The 17237-nt window shown below is 41.5% G+C and overlaps 1 protein-coding gene across 1 annotated transcript in view; it reads left to right on the plus strand.

Annotated features, from left to right (window-relative positions):
- The window catches only part of MAML2 (mastermind like transcriptional coactivator 2), a 364007-nt gene that overhangs the window by 223575 nt on the left and 123195 nt on the right, over positions 1-17237 (plus strand). The gene's annotated exons all lie outside the window — the stretch shown is intronic.

Consider the following 17237-nt stretch of genomic DNA (forward strand, 5'->3'; position numbering starts at 1 on the left):
GTTGTTTACCCATTCTATATATACTCATTTCCATCTGCTAACCCCAAACTCCCACTCCATCCCTCCCCCATCCCCCCGCCCCTTGGCAACCACAAGTCTGTTCTCTGTGTCTGTGCCAATGGGCCAGTCTTCTTAGCCCAGCTGCCACCACAAGAGGGGAGGGGATATATACAGGTTCTTGGGCCTGCTGCTATCACCCCAGGGCCATAGAGCAGCAGGCCCAAGGCCACTTTCTCAAGATGGATACCACTTCAGGTCATCCTTCACACCACGAGCATGGCTGCTGAGTTCTGAGCAGAAACCAGAGCCCAGGCTCTCTTTGGCAATGGCCTGAGTCCCATTTCCTCTTTATCACCTTGCTCAAGGCCCTTCAAGCCTGGTCATCATGTAAGTGTCGGCTTGGTTTGTTGTTATAGAGAAATTGCCATCATCTGTGTGGAGTGCCCCATCCAATCAATGAATGCTTCTGCTTCCATTTCAAAAAATTGTTTATTTTTACCATCTAGTTTACCTTTTCCAACTGATATGCTTATGTTTCTCCCTGGCCTTTCATGTGGCACAGGGATCTGCTTAACAGGCAGCATTTGTAAGTACTCAAGGAAGAGCTCTGTGATGGGTGGTTGTTGCTATAGCAGCCTTTTTGAGGGGGAAAAAAAAACTAACCTTGAAAATGGACACATAAGAAATCATCAGAAATTAAAATTTCTCCCTCAGAAAAGAATGAAGCTAGAATGCCAAAGACTCTCTCAGCCCCATGAAAAGATTTGTATGAAGCTTTTCCATCCTTTGGATTGGGCATAGCACGCTGTGGGCTCTGAATTCCCGGAATTATGTTTCAGTGTGAAAATCAAACAGCTCCATTCTTTTTCAAAGCATTTCTTTAATTATGGAGGAGATGGCCAACATGTGGGGCAGTGTCACTGTCAAGCACCTGGAGGTCATACGTATGCAACATCTTACTTAAAAACCTCCCATTCATATCTTTTAATGGGTCCCACCAATAAAGATGTGCTATTTCCTTTTCAGAGCTGTGGTCTTAGCAACTTGATGTCAGCGTTTTCAGCTTTCACAGCAGGGAAATTCAGGTGAATTCCAAACTGTGATTAGAGAGATCTGAGTGGAGTTAAAAGGAGTCAAACAATAAAAGAGAAGCACACTCCACAGACACATGCACGCAGACCGACTGCGTGCAAAGATAAATTGCATCTGCGTATGACCGTGTTAGCTCTTGCCATAAAGCAATGAATTTGCTAGGAATAGATAAAGGTCAATGGGAGAGAGGAAAAAAAAATCTCTCTTTCTACTGCCAAAAGTAATAAAGAGAAAGAAAAAGGCACCTGTGACACTAGATATCCTGGAGAAAAAAGAATGTTACTAAATGATATTGAAAGTTTAAAAATGTGATGAGAAGCTAAAGCAAGAAATGAAATGATGTGTGCTTGCTAGGTGAACACAGATGATGGAGAATAGTCTGAATTGATGCATAGATGGATCAAGGGTTGTTGGATTGTTCTCTCTCTCCTCTTCCCCCTAGTCTCTGACTGTTTTCTTTGATGGAGAAAATGATAGGCTTGATAATACATGATGATAGGCATCCAAAGATCAAACTTTATTAGATCCTTCTTATTCGGTAGCAGGAAACTATCTGGGCAAAAGCAATTCCCATATGTGACCTTAATTTAACAAGTGATTAGACCCAATCCTCATGCTTTGAACTACCATTGGTTATCAAGATCAAGTAGGATACCATTTTAAATAGGCTTTTAGTATCCTTAGATTTCCTGCAAATCTATGCTACTGGAATTTTCACTGAAGCCACCCAATGCCATCCATCCCTTTATAAGTCTTCCTTTGGGTAGTTTTTGTTGTTGTTGTTCCTCAAACAGGATTTTCCTATATACCCTTATTTATTTGGACACGAAACCCAATGAAAAGAATACCTGGATGCAACACTTCTGCTTTCTCAGTGATACCTATGTTTCTCAGGGCCTGGCTTCCCTCTTATCTTGGCTGACTTCAAATGCATATGGAGCTTGCTATTACATGCAATATGTTTAACTACTCTAGGAAAAACAGGCAAACTCTATGCCTTCTATCTAGTATTTGAACAAGGAAACTCAGCCTCACTACCTCCCTTACTGGTATAGAGAAGAGAAGAAAATATGGAAGAAAACGAATGAGATAAAGTGAAGGAATTAGGCAAGATGACAGAATCATCCATTCAAAAATGTTTAACTGCATACTTACAAATACAAAATATTGTACCAACTGCTGTGAAGGATATAAAAAATGATTAGGCAGGTAACTCCCTCTAGCTGCTATCCTGCCTCTCCTTCTTTCAATCAAGCTTTTAGGAAAAATAATCTACCAATTTGCTTCCTTCTGTGACTTCCCATTCTATCTTTAATGCATTGTGATTTGGCCTCTTCCCCCAACCACCATCAAATGTCAGATGCTGTGGATGCAGCTCTGCTTTTGTTCCAGGTGACCTCTCATCATTGGTTGAAGTTGCGACCTCCCTCCCTAAAGCTCCCTTCTTCTTTCAGCTGTTCATCTCCTCTACCTTATTCCTCTCCCGCTCTCTCCTTAAATTTTAATGTTTCCTAGAGTTCCATTCCCATCCCTCTTCTTTTCTCACTCCAAACTCTCTATTTGGACTCAGAACCATGTTCATTCCTTCGACTAATGCTTAGATGTGTTTCTGTCCAAGCTCTTTAGACAGCTAAAAGCTCTCTCCTGATCTGCAGACACGAATATCTAGCCAGCAAGGAGACAGCTCCACCCATGTGAGCTACAACATCTCCAGCCCAACATGGGCCAACTTGGACCTGTCATTTGCCTCCCCACCCGCCTCTTAAAACAGACTTCTCTCCCTACAATCTTTTTCTCAGCAAATGACTCTATCACCTACTCAGTCACTAATCCAGGAATCTGGATTTGGCCCTAATTACTTTCTGTCACTCACATTTCTCACATGTAATTAATCACAAAGTTCATTTGGTTTCTGTTTCCTAAGTTCTTGCCCATCACCTCCATTTCCACCACCAGCACCTTAGCTCAAGTCCAGTTCTCACCATCCCTTACTGAGTGCTGAGATATTTCTCCCTGGTCTTCTGGCTTAAGCGCTCCTATCTCCAATCCACCCACAAATATTTGGGAGTTAGAGTATTTTTTCTAAAATACATTACAGATCGTGTCACTCCTCTACCTAGTCCTTTGATGCCTACCCATGGGCTTCATAATTAAGCACACCTTTCTCTGCATAGTTTCCAAGCCAGGGAGGCCATCTCCTGCATCTCCGTGAGCGCCTCACCTCTTGCCCGGTACCTGTGATGGACAGTTCCCTGAGGACCTAGTTGTCACTCTCGTGCTTCCCTGGAATAATTCCCTAGCATGAAAGGGAAGTTTTCTCTGGTGAACGCATTTCATAAACAGCATAGATTTTCACAGTCAGGCAAATTTGATTCACTTATTAGCCAGACAACCTTGGTCAAGTTTAAATTTTTGTAGCCTCATTTTTCTCATCTATAAAATGAGGTTCCTTATATCTCCTCTCAAGGTTGTTGTAAGGATTTAATAGTAATAATAATAATAATAATAATAATAATAGTTGGTATTATTGGCCATTTCTATGTGTCAGGGCTGTTTTAAGCACTCTACGTGAATTTATTTAATCTTTGCATCAGCTTTATAAGTATCATTATTATATACATTTTACAGGTGAGAAAATCAAGGTACAGAAGTTAGGTGACTTGCCCATGGTCATAGTGATAGTAAGTAGGGAAGCTGGAATTCAATGAGATGATATATGGAAAGTATTTTCTATTGAGTAGACACCCAGTGAACGCTGTTGTTCCTCCTCTTTTCTGTTGTATGCTGAACACTCATCCAGGTTTTGCTGAGAGACCCAGAAGACTAGATGAAAATAATAGCTGATATTTATTAAGCCTTAATTATTTGCCACATTTTGAATACAGACTTTATAGACATTATCTCATTTGAGACTCACTACAACTACTGAGTGGGAACTGTTATATCCATTATACAGAGAAGGAAATTGAGGCTCAGAGAGGTTAAGTAAACTACCCAGACTATCTCATAGAGGACAGAGCCAGGACTTAAATCCAGGTCTCTTGTGCCAAAGCTCGGGCTCTTAACCACTACAATGTATTGCCTCAGAAGACATCAGAAGACACAAAACGGTATTTACGATCTTGCTGGGGGCACTGAAAAAGGTATAATAACAGTTATAAGCCAAAAGCCTTAAATACAAGAGGAAAGCAAACCATGGATAGCGTGGCTTACTGGGGCACAAAATCATAGAGCAGTGATCACAATTAGGCTCTGAGAAGGAGTGAGTTTTGAGCTGGAATTTGAGGACAGTGAAAGAAACACACTGGTTGAAGAGAAAAACCCTCTTTGAGAGTGGAATGACGTATATGGAGACATGACAAATGCAGAAAACGAGTCATGGATAAAGAAGTATTTTATCCTCTAGAAATCTAACTAGTGGATACAAGATATTAATCGCAAGCCAGGTACAGAGAAGAAATGTATGTTTGGGGGTAGGGGCTCAAGTCCCAGAGGCATCAATCCTGCTGACATCCAGATTAAAAGCAATTTACAAGGTTGCAGTTGGTGAGCTTTCTCAACTTAAATCTGTCCTGTGTTGTATCTAAAAGGCAAATGAAATAAACAGTAGCAATATTTTTGAGGATTAGGAGCTTTCTGAGTTAAGACTATGCTTTTAATATTTTAAGCGGACTCAAGCAACACAGTAAATAGTTTTCTTTGCAGAATGGTGAGAAATGAGCTCTTTTATTTGTCTGATTTATCCCATGGCCATTTATAATGGGGTGAACAGTTTTTTGTTTTTTGTTTTTCATCAGGGAACAGTCAATTAGCAGTTAACCCAAGGCCCAGGTTAGTACATTCTCCTCTCATTTTTTAAAAATGATGAATATTGACTTATCATGATATGAATTGACAGAAAGGAACGGTAACATATTCCTGTTTGAAGATACGTTTTGGGAATTCCCTGGCGGTCCAGTGGTTAGAACTCTGTGTTCTGACTGCCGAGGGCCTGGGTTCGATCCCTGGTTGGGGAACTAATCCCACAGGCCATGCAGCACGGCCAACAAACAAGAAAAAAGAATAAAACGTTTCAAGAAGAATGTAAGCCTATCCTGGGAAACAGAAGTTCTCATCATCTGCGAAAAGGCTTTCTGTTCAGCCTACTGCTTTGACAGAGAGACTTACGGTTGCTTCACAATTTTGACTTGTTTCAAGTTTTATTTTCCAATCTAGGTGGGTTTATTTTCCCTCTTCAAAGAATATGGCCACACATGAAGAATTGGAATCTGTCGGGTGGAGAATTCATCTCAGTCATATAATTACTGGGCTGAGCAGGTTAGATCAAAGTGAGGGCATTGTTTTGCTATAGGACATTGCTTCAAAGAGCAGTTAAACTGCAAACAATATAAAGGCTTTATTGTCCCCCCCATTTAATGTCACTTAAATCATCAAGAATCATTTCCCATAAATGTATGGCAAATAGTGGGATTTTAATTCCTGCTTGAAAAAGTCTGCTTTCAGACCTTCCTGGAAAGCAAAGGAAGTTTTCTATCTGCCATTATACATTCACATTTCCTGGCATGAAAGGCTTAAATTGCCCGAAGTGTAGGTTTTGGTTTTGTTTTTTCAATTATAACCAAATATCTCTGTAAACCTCTTCATGTTTCAGAGAGCCAGTTAAGCAATTTCCCCTTAGATGTGTCTTTGATGTGAAAATAAACATAGGCTGGAGTGAAAGCTGAGGTCTCTCTAAAGGAACATCTCTCTGTATGGTTCATAGTTACTCAGACTAACATTAGACCAGAGAAAACACACATCAACACTGTATTTGTATCAAGGTATTGAACCTTGATACAGTTGCTATAAGAAAAATATTTCTTCAAAAGTTTCAAAAGAATGATGACATCAATGCCAAAAACATCAAAGGAGCTGTTTGGTGCTTTCAGGTACTTTGCCAAACTACCTTCTAAATGCTGCTTAACATTCCTTTGTAATGGAGTTAAAGATGAGCCTGAAATTGCAGGGACCTCTTAAAAGGTCTGCTCATCTCTCCCGCCTCTGTCTCCAGGTGATAGCGTCCAAACCAGTTAACACGTTGCAGACCTGGGTTGTCTAAACATGATTCAGATGGAAGTTTTATGTTCAGGATACTCTTGTGCATCGAGGGGAGAATTGGTGGAGATATCATCTCTGGACCTCCCCTGGGTATGCCGTGTCGAGCTATGTGAAGACAATGGGAACCCTGTTAGAATACTGCTGTCATGGAACAGCCGCCCTCATTTTTAATTCATAACGCTCTCCTTTCATAAAGGCTGTGGAAGAGCTGGGTTAATGACCACACGTGGCAAGTTGAAAGAGAAACCAAAATAAATGTGTGCATTTAGCCTCTGCTCAGCTTTTCAGTTTTAATCAGTCAAGAAAAATGTGCATTTACCTTATGAAAACTCTAATTGGAACGTAATTATTGGCTTTATTACATCTTTGTTTTAGTTGGGAATCGTTTGTTGTAAGTGACAGAAGCCCCCTTGAAGTATCATGAGGAAAAAAAAAGGTGTAAGTGTGTACGTTGGGGGGAGATTTATTGGAAGGTTACAGGGTGTCTCAATTACGGGAAATATAATTGACTCTCCCAAAGGGCTGGAACCAGGAATTGGAAAGCTTCAGGAATCTCTCTGTGTCTCTGTCTCTCTCCCACTCTTTCCTCCCTCCCCCTCTCTTTCAGCGTGGTTTCTCATCCTGGCTTTACTCTGGGCATCAGTTTCATTCTCCCATCTCTCTGTAGACTCGCTTTCTCTGTCTCTCATTGTACATGACTGAGAATGATTCCAGTACAGGCAGCCCTACATCTCTCTCATTTCAAGTTCACAGAGACTGTTGAGAAGGTCTTGTTTCAATTTCTGATTATTAGAAGAGCATTGAAATGGTTCAACTTGAATCAAATGTCCGCCTTGTTCCAGTCTGCTTGGGGCTCAGGGAGACGGGATGTCCCGCCATCAGAAGCAAGCCCCACTACCGGATTCTCAGAGAAGTGTGGTTATTTAGCATGGGCAGACATACTGAATAACATGTTCGTGGCAATCTTAATTATATAGATGATATATGTTCCTATATAGAAAAACTAGAAAACACAGACATATGAGCAAAGTGGGAAAAACAATCATCATCCTGCCACCAGAAAGTACTTCAGAATCTTGAAGTGTTTCCTTCTAGACATTTTATTTTGCTTTAAATAATCTTTTTGACCTCCTATTTGTTTGGGTTACACTAGAGATGAGTTACAGTGGTCACCAAGATAGACGCAGCTCAAGCCTCCCTCTCTAGGGCTTATTGGGAGATAGATAGGGCTTACATGGGAGACAGACTTATCTAGGGCTTTCATGGGAGACAGACTTAAAAATTGGAAGCAAATGAATACAAATATTAGGAAATTGTAATAAACACTATAAAGGAAACAATCAGGAGGTTGAGTTGGAAGACAACCATGAGAGCATATTTTAGGTAGGTGGTCATGGAAAACCTCTGCTGGGGTCACACTGAAGAGAAAGAAGGAGCTAGCTACGATAAGAGTGAGAAGATGTAGAGGAGGTGGAGAGTTACAGAGCAGTATATGCAGAAGACCTGAAGCTGAAATCACCTTTTGTGTTTGGGGGAATTTAAAAAAAATAATATGGCTGGAGCTTAGGTGTGAGAGGACCATCCCTTCTGTTGCTATGAGGAGAACACACTGGGATGGGCGGGGGCTGTGTGGGGAATAGATTGGGTTGGGGAGAGGCAAAATGTAGGGTCAGATTCTCAGAATGGGGTTGAACAATACTTGGTACCTCACTGTGCATGAAGCAGAGGGAGCGTGAGGAAAAAGGAAGAATGTGGTCAGAGAGAATTAGGCTGGGAAGAATAGGAACCCTTAGTACCTATTTAAGTCAGATAAGCCCTTTAGGATGAGGGAGAAATGCTGCCACGGAATTAGGAGTGGCTGGGTTTTATACTGGTATTATTTTACAAAAAAGTGGGGACTCTTCAGTACCTGGGTTCAAACCCCGAAATAATGAATTTCAACAATCCTGGGAGGGTGTGAGGGCATTCTCTCTGCCACCTGGGTTTTCCTGATATTCACATTGGCCAACGTTTTGGAATAAATCCAATTCCCACCAGCATAAGGAAAGAAGAGCAAGCTCTTAGAACACCGGTGCTTTTCCTATCACTCCAGCATCTCTCAGCTCTGCCCCAGTTCCCAGCAGCTCTGCAGCTGGACAAAGAATTGCTAAGAATCAGCCCTATGGTTTATGAAGCCCTGTGGTATGATTCATGGCCAATGGCAGAGAATCATAGACGTCCCATAAACTGATTCATCTAATGTTCCCAGAACACTGACTGCCCAGTAAGTCAAATCATCCGCCAGTCAGCGAGCTAGTGCTGGACTGAGCTTGTGTGAACACATGAGATGCACAAGTACTCTCTCTTCCACTGACTCCTTGGAATCACATTGAAGTGAAAAACTCACAGACCTGAATCAATTAGCAAAGACAATGTTAGAGAGAAAGTGCTAAAATCATTAAAGCAGGAAGAAAGAACATGAGGGAAAGTAGGAGAGCAAGGCCTCACAGAGGAGATACACTGACCTTGAGCTAGACCCCTTAGAATGAAAGCTTCCAGACTGGGCCCTCCAGCTAAGGAGGAGAGAGAAGCCACTTGATTAATGGTACTTAATACATTGTACATTCTGCTGAGGAGGACATTTAGAGATTTCCAGAGAATTGCCAACATTTTAGACATAGCATTTTTGGGGGATTTGCTTCAATATATTTTGGGCAAAAAGTGAGTCATGATTAAAGTATTTCATGCACAAAGTGGTTGGGTTTTTCAAGCTTTTATAGAATATTCTGTTCATTTTCTATTAAACACAGAGGGTCCATCTCTGAAAGGTGGCTCCACCAGCCCCTGCTTTATGATGATTGTAGCAACTAGTCAGGAAGACCAAGGAGACTGTCATCAGGATAATCACACTGGTTACCACTAAGTGGATCTAGAACGACACTGTTTAAGCTAGTAGACAATATGGCAAAGTACTTCTACCTTGAATTTTCTAATTTAATTTCAACATTCCCCTGTTGTTAGACAACAAGTTTTGTTACACTGTCACTAGCAGGGTAGCAGAATATCATAAAACAATCTTATCATTTGCATATTTGGGGGTGTATTTCCTTGGAAGGGAGAGGAATTCCTTTCCTATCTTTCCAGGCAAAGGCCACTCTCCTCCACAGCTAATCCCATACACACCTTGGCATAGCAACCATCACATTGCACTGTTCCTTTTCATTTTATTTCCAGAGAGACTGGTACACTCCTTTTTGTTTGTTTTTTTTTTCATCAGTTCTCACATTTATTGAGCACTATGTTCTAAGACCAAATTTTGCAGGCTCTTTATGTGCTCTAGCTACTTGGTCCTCACAACAACCCTAAGATATCGACAGCCTCACAGAATATATACTTGGTGCTAAATAAATATCTGTTGAATGAATGAGTAAACAGATGCCATTTTACAGATGAGGAAAGGCTCGTTTTGTTGTCTTCAGTTTGCCTTTGTCTAGCACATGCTGGCATGTAACAGTCGGGACAGCAGGAAGCCTCACACAGGCTCAGACTCAAGTTCTGCCTCTTCTACTGAAAAAGAGCCACCAGTGATGGAGCGCTGCCCTGAGCTGGGAATGCTGCTGGTGCTTTACTTACATGGTTCCTAATCCCCCTAAAACCCCATCCTACAGTGAGGACAGTGACTGGTTCAAGCTCAGTGAAGAGGAGGGGAGTAGCATTCACATCCCAGGTTTACTAGCAGCTCAATTCCATGTTCCTTTGAGATCCCGCAGCCTCCCGTTCACCTTGATAAAACAGGATGTGTAAAATATATGATAGTACTTATATGTGGAATCTAAAAAAAAAGATACAAATGAACTTATTTACAAAACAGAAATAGACTCACAGACATAGAAAACAAACTCATGGTTACCAAAGGGGAAGAGGGGAGAGATAAATTAAGAGTCTGGGATTAACAGATATACACTACTATATGTAAAATACATAAACAACAAGGACCTACTGTATAGCACAGGGAACTATATTCAATACCTTGTAATAACCTGTAATGGAAAAGAATCTGAAAAAGAATCTATATATATATGTATGTATAACTGAATCCCTTTGTTGTACACCTGAAACTAACACAACATTGTAAATCAACTACATTTCAATTAAAAAAAAAAAAAGGGATGTCTACCACTCTGAGACAGTGTTGCATGGGTTCTCATCCCTCTTCCCTCAGTGAATGTTTTGTGAGTTGATGATAAACTTGGAACATTCGCCAAGGGGAAGGGCTAGAAGTGTGCAAACTGAGAAAATGCTGTAATGAGACGTCCTCATTCTGCCCTTCAATGAGGAGTGTGTTTCTGAGGCAATTTCCATCTCTTCTGGTTACTCTTCTACAAGCAGCCATGAATAATAAGACGGGGGCAGAGAGGCATTAAAGAAGTTTTGAATGTGGGACTCTTTGGCATGTAGTGTCTTTAGAAGGACAATGTGTTGACTTGTTTTCTCTACAAAGATCCTGAATTTGCAGTGCTCTGGCTTCTATATAAAACTTTATCTTTGGTTTCATTAAAAACATAGCTATTTTCTTCACTTAAGTTGTCACATTCCTCAGAGTCCAGACCTTATGGAACAAAGTTATGGGACAAATTTTCCAGATAGATCTAACATGCCTTCCCCGACACCTTCCACCCAAAAAATAATAAAATAAATCACACTTTATTCTGAAGGAATAAAAATGGAAGTTCCTGAAAATCATACAGGAAGTATCATTCACATGGGACATTGAGTCAAGGTGGGGCTTAGAATTGCACCCCAGGAGGCTCAGCACCACCTGGAATCCATCACAAAGCTTCACACACACCTTCACGTTTGGTTTACATGGATGACAACGTTGTTTCAGTTCTCAGAGCTTCTCATTCCTTGACTTCAGGGCTCAGAAGAAAGTGTTCACTCAAGCAAAACTCTAGTGGAACCATTAAACTGCATGTGAATTGGATATGAAGACATTTACCACAGCCTTCTTCTTACCATTGTTTTACTGCTCAGTTGTGAGAAGGGTCCAGCTTCTCAAGTACTGAGATTATCCAACAAACTACTATTTGAACACCTGTAATATGCCCAGCATTGTGGTTAGTAAAAGGAGCCAGTCAAGTATAAGGCACAGTGCCCAAGCTCAAAGACCTTAAAATCTAGCTGGGCAAGTCTAATTACTATATGGACATAAAACAATACCTTGCAATACAGGGAAGCACTACGGAGAAGCTCTGAACTCTACAAGGGCTAAATAAGAAGTAGGAGTTTTCTGATGTCTTCAGTGAAAGCCTTATAACCCCATCTAGTTTGTTTGGGGGCAGGAGAGCCAGGGAAGAATCACTCTTACCTTCAAGTACTGTGATGAGCTGGAATTTGCTGTTTCAGGATCCCAAACATTTTTACTTCAAGAATCAAATCGAGTCATAAATTATTGGGGGAGTTGATCTCTTTCTCATATTACCTATTCTGAACCCTATCTCTAATCAGCCATGAGTAAAATGGCCTGAGGAAAGCTTACAGAGGATGGGACCAAGATATTCCCTTAAGCATCTAAGCAACGGTAAATTTGGTTCTCGTGTTTATTTCTTTTTGAGAAAGACAGAAATGTTGAGGAAAAAAAAATGTGACCTATGGACTGAATTGTTACCTTTGTGTGGCATATTCCCTGTTTCTAGGGCAGCACAGGAGACAAAGAATGCATTTATTTGTGGAAAGGGATAGGGGGCAGGGAAAGAAACAGAAACCAGAGGATTGTGCAATAATGGCGTTCTTAAATCCCTCCAGGAAGTTTGTGTTTCTAGCCCTTTGGAAGAGTAAAGCACAGCTGTTGAAAAAGGAGAGTTTACCAGGGGACGGCAGCCCTGATGCCACTGTGTATTGGATTTTCCTTGTCCATATGCTTCTCGGCACCGCCATTCGCAGCCCTTGGGGCAGGCAGGCCACTGTGTCTGGGCCCTGCCCTGAGCAGGCCTACCCCTTCCCCCAGTAGAGACCGCAGGCCTCAAATAGCACGGAGGTGTTCAAGGAGAAGAGTCAGAACAAGGATGAGAGTAAAAGGAAACAGTCTGCTGGATCTCAGCAAAGGGAAGTACACTGATTCCTGTGTCATATGCAAACCAGACGAGACTTGCTGTGTTGAAATCCTTCCCAAAAGAAGCCCTTTTCTTGGATGGCTAGTAAAAGGGTGATATTGTATGCATAATCTCACAAATTAAACAAAATAATTTTGGGGTGCAGGTTTATTGTACAAAACAAAATGTGCCTCTCAGTCCATCTAGAAAAAGTATAAATATTGAAATGTAGCACTTATTTGAAGCCTTTACATGCTGCCACGAGCTTATTCATCTGCATTTCTCTCATGCCAGGGATCATTGGACAGGGTATGGTTCAGAACCCTCTCTGCATGCTCAATACATCTTTTTGAATGACCAAGTGACCCTTTGTCTCTTCCCTTTCTTCTGTTGGAGCCTCGAGAGTGATGTCCTGAGCTTTCACCATCAACCTCCAACCAATGATGTCACCATCCTCTCCTGCCATCCATCTCTATGAGTCCTGAATGCCCTTACCCTTGCCCTGTGCATGCCTTACGTCTTCGTTCTGTTATCCTTCTATCTTGGCTCTCTGTGTCCACTGTGTTGAGAACAGTGTTGGCATGTGGCAAATTGAAGGCCAAAGGAAAGCAAGCAGTGTAGTTAGTGATTCAGAAGGAGGCCTTTGGAACCAGACCCGAGTTGGCAACCTGCTTCCATATCTTTCACTATGCAATCGTAAAGTCAGGAGCTGCAATTTCTTCACGTAAAAATGAAGATCAGGATACATGTTCAGAGAACTGTGAGAAGATTAAATGGGACTCTACACAACTCTTGTTTTAAGAGCACCTGTCTTAAATTAAGTATTCAATACATAGTAGTTCTGAGGTGAGAGCCTTTGGGGGGGCGTCTTGCTTTTGAGGGCCCCTTCTTCCTTATAAAAAATTTTAAATTATATTTTATGACTGTGTTGACATCAAGATAAATATATTACTATATATATTAAAACATTTCCTCAACCTAAAAGTTCAATTTTTCTTCCATACTAAATTAAATTATATTTTCATGGGCCCCTAAGACTACTGTGGGCCCTGGGCACTGTGCCTACCCAGCCTAATGGGTAAGTCAGCCCTGGTGAGAGATTTGTTCTGGAGATTCTTTCCTCTACCCTTTCAATGTTATTAACTGCTTTCTGGAAATGGTTTGTCCCCTCTGGCTTTCAGGGTATACCCTGCCCTTATACTTCTACCTGCCCCCATCCCGTCTTCCCCAGCCACCTGGAAGGTCTACACTGTGGAGCTCCCAACTTCCCTAAACCAGCTGCCATCTTTCTTGATGTAAACCCATGTCTTCATTCCTCTGATTGAGTCTCATTCCCTTAGGACGATTCCTGGCCTGGTAAGGTGGCATTGAATTTTCTGATAAACTATTTCTCACTGAGGTATTCATGATATGACTCTCTGTGTTCTCTCTCTCCTTCTAGAATACAGTATTTCCATTTTGTCACAGAAATTTTCAAGACTCTGTACCACAATTCAAAGCCATATATCCGATGGAGACATTTTAGTCCAGCAAAGAAAATACTTCAGAGCAAAGATTGAACTTTGAGAATCACTGAGATTGTATTGTGCCTCTACTTCTGTGCATTCATTGGGCCTTGGTGACATAACTTTGATTAGAAGCTTCTACAAGGCAGGACATAGACTATCCCCAAAATTCTCTTGATAAATATCATGCCTAATGAAGTCCTAATGGAATCTCTTTAACCATGGGGATGTCTTCCATATGTCACTGAGGAGGACTTCTGTTTCCCACCTTAAGTCATCCATCCAGCTATGCTTGGTGGTGACTTTACACCATGATACCTATGCTTAAAGAACAATTCTCACTCCCTCATTGTCTATTATTTTCTGGGTTCAGGCAGGAAAGTGTTCTCAGAGATAATCCTATTTATAAAGGAGGGAACTGTGGTCCATAGAAGAGAAATAACTTCCTGAAATAGCAAAGCATGTAATGCCAGAATCAGGACTAGATCCTGGGCCAGCCTCCTCAATACCTGCGTGTGGGCACCATTTATTTATCTCTGTCAGGGCCTGGGGTACCATTTACTCCCCAGCACAGGCTCAGCAGTGGGAATCCTTGGTTTGGTGCCGGGCTTTATTGCTTAGTGTTTGTGTGACCTTGAAGAGTTCCTCAGTCTCCCAACGTCAATTTTCTCATCGGTAAAAGGGAGGGGAGAGGGTAGAAATAGTATCAACCTTATAGAGTTGTTGTTGTGAGGATTCTTAGAGTTGTCCTGTGAGAATTAGATGCGACTATCCATACAAAAAGCTTAGCACGATGGCTAGCACCCAAGCCCTCAATAAATGACTTTGTTGTTATTACTATTATTATTACTCCTACTACTACTACTGCTACCACCACGGCTAATTCTATTACTCTGTCTCCAACCCTGGTGGCTTAGAGAAAGTCCTGGAGCTGCTTCCCAGAGTATGTACTGAACTGCCCAGGGAGTGGCCTGACCAGTAGAGAATCTGGCAAAACAGGTTTTTTCAAAGCAGTGGAAAATAAATCAAAGGCAATAACCCAAACCTGGAAAAAGAATGTTTTCCTTTGTTTTTTCTTTACCAATTATGGAAAAAAACCTTCAAAATGTAACATGCTGAAATAAATCACCATGGCCTCTCTTAAGGTAACACAGCTGACCCTCTTTGGTCTGTGCTCTTCCTGACCGCCTGTGGACAGAGGGTGACCACTTTCAGTTTGTGCCAAATGCAGTGATGGCTGACAGTGTTCTGTGATGATGTTGGCCTATATTAGTGAATAGACAAGATTAGGAGTCAGGGAAACATGGAGAAACAGCAAAGATGAGGGGAACAAAAGCTTCACAGACCCGTACAAAGGGTACCCTATCCCTTGCTGCAAACTGCTCATCACCAAATGTTAAATCTCATGGGATTTAGTTAGGGCTCTTGGTTGAAAGTAACACAAGCTCAACTCACATTAGCTTAAGCAACAAGGAGACTTTATTGTAAAGATTCCATAGTGTATCAAGGAAAACAACGAGAGAGGCAGAGCTGGTCTAAGATTGCAATCAGGCCTTCAAATGCTATCAAAATTTGTGTCCTTCCTCTCTGCATCATTCCCTCTCTTTCCACAGACTTACTTCTGCTATGGCTGTGGTTGGCTTAATGGAACAACACTTCACAAGTTTTATAAATGACTGTGCAGCTACCCAAAGAGAGCCTGGTCTCACTTTCTCCGATTTCAGAATTCTCATGGAAGGAATGATTGGCCCAGCTTGGGTCAGGTTCCTTTTTCTGATTGCCCATTAGCAATGGTAAAAGGTAAACATTGGTTATACCAGCATGGTACATCGACCATAACTGTACACACTTGTGAGGGGGCAAACCCACAGGTAATGGATTACTGAAACACGTATTGAGGAACTACATGACAAGAAACATATCGTTCACACTCAGCCCTAGATTGCATCCCCGCCATTCCCTGATTCCTCATCATGTGACGAGAGATCCAGGAGATCTCTCTGCTCACTACCCCCTCCCTCTTCGTGCAAGGCAGACCCTAGCCCTGAACAAGGTGACTCCAGCATCCTATAGTGGAAGTGACACAGGCTTTAGAACTATGCAGACCTTGAGTTAAAGCCCAGGTCTACCACTTATACTGGGCAAGTTATTTAGCCTCCCTGAGCCTTGGTTTCCTTATCTATAAAATAACGCATATCTAATGGAGTTGTTGTAAAGACTAAGGAAAATAAAATAACCATATTTAAAGTACTTGGCATATAATAGGTGCTCAGTTATGTTAATTTCATTTTCTAATTAGGTTACCTAGAAATCTTCAGGAGGGTGGGGGAGTGATGCTAAGAGAAAAGGAAGGACAGGAGAAGTGACAGAATTTTATATCTGGGAAGTGTCCTTCTGCCTCAGTAATTTGCAATTATCTTGAGCGAACATTAAATAATTGAAGTGGGTCAGCTGCACTGGGAAAGCCACCGTTTGCTAGATATAGCCTCTCACTTTAGAGGCAAAGCAACAAGGATCTCAAGATCAATGGGGCATGTTTTATGTTTCTTATTAGTTTACTGGTGTGACTGTATGGTCCTTAAATCTCTATATATAATGTATGAAGTTAATAGAATACAGTCTTATCACTGAGTGAGTGATTGAAGTACTTAATATTTTGTTGTTACTGTTGCTGTTTAGAGAGATGCTCCTCTTTGAGAAGGTAGTAAGCCATATTTTTTTATAAACTAAACTTTATTGAGTTCTTACTTCAGTAAGCCCTGTGCTAAACGTTTACATGTCTCATGTCTTCCTATGAGTTAAGTGCTGTTGTCCCCATTTTCCAGGTAAGGAAATTGAGGCTCAGATAAGTCCAGAGCCAGGATCACTTAGCACTCAGTGACAGATTGGAATTTGAGCTCCGCTTAGCCGGTTCCAGGGCCTGAGTTCTTAACCACTATGCTGTACTGCCTCTCTACACCTTGGTTTTGGCTAAGAGATTTCGAGACAGGCCAGATAAAAAATGAATCCCCAGGAAAATCTGTGCTCACAGTGTCTCATTTGATAAATGATGACCTCATGGTTTCTGCGCACCCACCCAGTATTGCTACAGGGGCTTAAATGCAAAGCTGCAGAATCATAGGAAGAAAAATAGTTAAACAACAGAGAGACTACCTCCTTCGACACAACAGCTATTCTGATTACTTACTTAGAGGATAAGAGTGATGATGGGGTTGAATCTGTGAAAAAGAAACTGGAAATTGGGTCCCAGCTTTAGACTCTACAGTGTTTCCCATCTTGGTCAAAATTGTGTTCAGTCCAGTGGCCTGTGGCCATGTGGGTTACGTGTGCATGCATGTGGAATAGTTTGGCCTGTTCCAGAAAACAACACCACTTTGGTGATTAATCGTAAGCATTATCAATAACTCCCCGTGACATGTGAAGGATTCTTCATCCATCGGCCAACGTACCAATCATGGGAACCTCTATGACC

This window comes from Mesoplodon mirus (genome assembly GCF_964341445.2).
Source record: "Mesoplodon mirus genome assembly, chromosome: 7".
Taxonomy (NCBI): Eukaryota; Metazoa; Chordata; class Mammalia; order Artiodactyla; family Ziphiidae; genus Mesoplodon; species Mesoplodon mirus.